This window comes from Bubalus bubalis, chromosome 1, assembly GCF_019923935.1.
Source record: "Bubalus bubalis isolate 160015118507 breed Murrah chromosome 1, NDDB_SH_1, whole genome shotgun sequence".
In the NCBI taxonomy this organism is placed as follows: domain Eukaryota; kingdom Metazoa; phylum Chordata; class Mammalia; order Artiodactyla; family Bovidae; genus Bubalus; species Bubalus bubalis.
The window spans coordinates 87,709,672-87,714,499 of record NC_059157.1 but is presented as its reverse complement, the minus strand read 5'-3'; the positions used below and the strand labels follow the sequence as shown (position 1 = coordinate 87,714,499).

At 38.3% G+C, this 4,828-nt stretch overlaps 1 pseudogene; it reads right to left on the bottom strand.

Annotated features, from left to right (window-relative positions):
• Positions 1 to 1,400: 1,400 nt before the first annotated feature.
• LOC102400951 lies at positions 1,401 to 4,048 on the bottom strand (annotated as a pseudogene).
• Positions 4,049 to 4,828: the final 780 nt, after the last annotated feature.

Below are 4,828 nucleotides of genomic sequence, written 5' to 3'. Positions count from 1 at the left end.
GAATATAAGTTCGAGAGTTTTAAATATGTGTATCTGGAAACACACGAGCTTTTTCATGTTACAAAGACCTAATAATTTGGGGGATTCAGTGTCAGTTTCATCCTTGAAGATGAATTTAAAACAACAAGAAAAAGTCAGTGATGACTGTCCTTATTCATTAATTATTTTGACGATTACATTAACTTATAACTTGAGAAATTTGTATGCAGGTCAGGAAGCAACAGTTAGAACTGGACATGGAACAACAGATTGGTTCCAAGTAGGAAAAGGAGTACATCAAGGCTGTATATTGTCACCCTGCTTATTTAACTTATATGCAGAGTACATCATGAGAAATGCTGGGCTGGAAGAAGCACAAGCTGGAATAAAGATTGCAGGGAGAAATATCAATAACCTCAGATATGCAGATGACACTACCCTTATGGCAGAAAGTGAGGAGGAACTAAAAAGCCTCTTGATGAAAGTGAAAGAGGAGAGTGAGAAGTTGGCTTAAAGCTCAACATTCAGAAAACTAAGATCATGGCATCTGGTCCCATCACTTCATGGGAAATAGATGGGGAAACAGTGGAAACAGTGTCAGACTTTATTTTGGGGGGCTCCAAAATCACTGCGGATGATGACTGCAGCCATGAAATTGAAAGACGCTTACTCCTTGGAAGGAAAGTTATGACCAACCTAGATAGCATATTCAAAATCAGAGACATTATTTGCCAACAAAGGTCCATCTAGTCAAGGCTATGGTTTTTCCAGTAGTCATGTATGGATGTGAGAGTTGGACTGTGAAGAAAGCTGAGCACCGAAGAATTGATGCTTTTGAACTGTGGTGTTGGGGAAGACTCTTGAGAGTCCCTTGGACTGCAAGGAGATCCAACCAGTCCATTCTGAAGGAGATCAGCCCTGGGATTTCTTTGGAAGGAATGATGCTAAAGCTGAAACTCCAGTACTTTGGCCACCTCATGTGAAGAGTTGACTCATTGGAAAAGACTGTGATGCTGGGAGGGATTGGGGGCAGGAGAAGAAGGGGACAACAGAGGATGAGATGGCTGGATGGCATCACTGACTCGATGGATGTGAGTCTGAGTGAACTCTGGGAGTTGGTGATGGACAGGGAGGCCTGGCGTGCTGCGATTCATGGGGTCGCAAAGAGTCGGACACTACTGAGCGAGTGAACTGAACTAAACTGAAGACAAGTATAGCTAGTGTAAATATTATTAATGCATTTAACAACCATTCATTCAGTCCCTACTATGTGAAAATCCATGGCCACGCATTATGTTTTATTTAAAAAGAATAAAAAGTTTAAAAATAAAATAAAATTTAAAAAAAATTAAAAAAATAAATTGTAAAATAAAAAAAAAGAATAAAAAGTAAAGGATAATAAAAGATTTCCTAATAAATATTTATTTATTTATCATTTTTCTACATGCAAGTAAAACTTCTTTGTTTCTTAGGCTATAAATAAAGGGGTTTAGCAGGGGAATTATAATCGTGTAGAACAGTGAATACCTTTTATCCTAATACTGATCAGGACCAGACCCAGGACGCACATACATGAAGAAGAGAGTCCCATAGAACAAGAAAACAGAAAGAAGATGGGCATTGCATGTGGAGAAGGCTTTGCTCGTTCCTTTTTCTGACTTCTTTTTCAGGGTGGCAAAGGGACAAAGGTGTAAGAAACTATGATGGTAATAAAAGTAAAAGCCTGTATAAAAGAAGCAGAAATAAAAAGCACCAAAGCATTAATAGATGGATCAGTGCAAGAAATTGCAAAAAGTGGCAAGATTTCACAGAAGTAATGATGTATTATGTTGGACCTGCAGAAAGTTAATCTAAATAATAATCCTACATGTATTATAGGATGCAGAAAACCAATTGCATATGATGCACTTATCAAGCAAGTGCAGAGTCTGTTGGACATCACCACTGGGTAAAGCAAGGGGTTGAGTATGGCTGCATAGTGGTCATAGGCCATCACTACCAGGAGGAAATTTTCTGTGGCTGCACTGAAAGCAAAAATATAGAACTGGGTGATGCATTCAATGAAGGATATGTGATCCTTAGATAAAAAATTCATAAGCATCTTGGGAATCACAGAAGATGAAGAGCAAGCATCTGCAAAGGCCAAGCTGCCCAGGAATGAGTACATGGGGGTGTGAAGATGGGGGTCCTTCCAGATGAGAAAAATCAGTCCAAGGTTGCCCACCATAGTGGTGAGGTAGATGATCAGGAACACCAGGAACAGGGGGACCTGAAGCCCTTCCTGCAGCCCTCTCCCATCTGTGAGTCCTGTGAGAACAAATTTTGCCTCCATCATATCCACTCAGGCTGATCACTGCAATGGAGAATTGAAATTAGAAAATTTATCAATATTCATGAAAACATGTATTGGATGGTAATGTCTTCCTCTGTTTCTGATGCTCTGACTGAAGTAGTGTCTCTATTTTTTAAAACACACTTCAGAGTATTATGAATTGGACATGACTGAACAACTACATGATGTGATAAATATAAATAATTTTCAGAAGCAAAGTCTTTTTTAAAGGTATATATATATACACACATATATGTGTGTGTATATATATATGTATGTACTTAAAGGTTTACGGAGGAGGCTATAAACACCAGTTAACTTAGTCCATAACTTGTCACTATATATATCTTAAAACTGAATATATTGTATCAACACTGAAACTTTGTACAAAATTAAGAGTTAAAAGTACATTATGCATTTTATACTAAAATCTCTGAAAATTCAGACTGGTTCAAAAATTTTTTCATTGTTTCAAACAAAACTCTTCCATGTATTTTCTACTGAACCAAAAATAGGCTATACCTTTATACAGCCTGTCTATCACATATATATGTTTTTTTCATCCTAAGACATGAATAAGACAGTAAGTTAAAATCCCACTTCTGCTGATTTCTATCCATTATCATTTTGTTGTTTGATCACATATTCATGAAATTACCCCATATTCCTAACAGACTCTTTTGATGATATATTCATCAAAACCACTCAAATTTCAAATATATTCTTGTTATTTTATCCAATAAACTCCCATACATGATCATAATCATTCAGTCCATCATCAAACATTTTTATTGCTCTTAACCTAGAACATCATCACTCTTGCTCAGTCAAATATAGAACCTCTAACTCAGGTATTACACTAAGATGCTGAAATAACCCGTCTTTTAAGAAGAAAAAGAAACCTGACACTAGACGCTCATCTGCAGATTTGAAAAGGATTTAAGAGACGTTGTTAAACATGCCAAGTAAACAATTATCATGAAATTAACCGAGAATGTTTCTAATATATCAGAGGCTCATAATACTAAAACAATTGTAGCATTTTTTTTTCCTGCTGTGTTTGACATAAGAACTGGAAATTTCAAAATCAGAGTGGATGAAAGCATTACAGAAGACACTATAGTCAAAAAGATTAGCCTGTGTTTTGGAGCTGTTTCAATTTAAGTAGTAAAAATTATAAATGTTGTTTAAATCCAAATCAAATAAGGAAAAAGATCAACAACATTTATAGGAAACCACTAACATGAAGTTATAAGTGAGTTTTATAATCCTGGGAAGCAAGTGAGAAGGCTGGATCCTGTGGAAACCCAGGGGTAAACCTAAGTCATCTGCTGCTGCTGCTGCTGCTAAGTCGCTTCAGTCGTGTCCGACTATGTGCGACCCCAGAGACGGTAGCCCACCAGGCTCCCCTGTCCCTGGGATTCTCCAGACAAGAACACTGGAGTGGGTTGCCATTTCCTTCTCCAGTGCATGAAAGTGAAAAGTGAACGTGAAGTCTCTCAGTCGTGTCCGACTCTTAGCGACCCCATGGACTGCAGCCTACCAGGCTCCTCTGTCCATGGGATTTTCCAGGCAAGAGTAATGGAGTGGGGTGCCATTGCCTTCTCCGAAACCTAAGTCTACATCATCACAATTCATTTCATCAATGACAAATTATGAAGAATTCTCGGAGAAGTCCATGGGCTCGCTAAGAGTCAGACAGGACTGAGCGACTTCACTTTCACTTTTCACTTTCATGCATTGGAGAAGGAAATGGCAACCCACTCCAGTGTTCTTGCCTGGAGAATACCAGGGACGGCGGAGCCTGGTGGGCTGCCATCTATGGGGTCGCACAGAGTCAGACACGACTGAAGTGACTTAGCAGCGGTATGAAGAATTCTGAACATAAAATGTGTATTGTATACCCAAATCCCTGCTGCAGGGTCTACCCATTTAAAAACAGCTGATCTAAGTACATAACCCTGCAAGGGAGTAATCAAAATTATTGGATTCACAACTCCCTGCTCTTAAATGACTCAGCCAAGCTGGAGTGTTTCCAATGCAGATTTCACCAATTCTGTACAAGGTTGTTGAAGATTTCACTGCCAAGTCTCTGCTGGCCTAAAATGTTTTCTTAAAGTGCCTACTTTATAATTCAAAGAGAGGACACCACGTGGGAAATTTAAGAAATACAAATTTTGTGAAAACTTCAGTTCTGACATGATTAATCTTTGAACCGTAAGTTTAGATAAGAATTGGGATATTTTCTACAGAAAGGGACCTAAAAGTTGTTTTTCCCTTTGAAAAGAGAGGCTATGTTGAGAAAAAGTCCTTCTACATCTTCATAGAGAATAGAAAAAGAGCTGGTTGGGGATTAATATTAGACAAAACTACAAACAGAGACTTGGTTAAATTGGCAGTGATTATTAACTAAACACACTGCTGTCAAATCACTGAAAGGTGCATGTTATTCTGTTTTACACTCTGCCTAGAATATAAGATGTGGCTCCGGGCAGATGTGGTCAACTCCATCTTTCT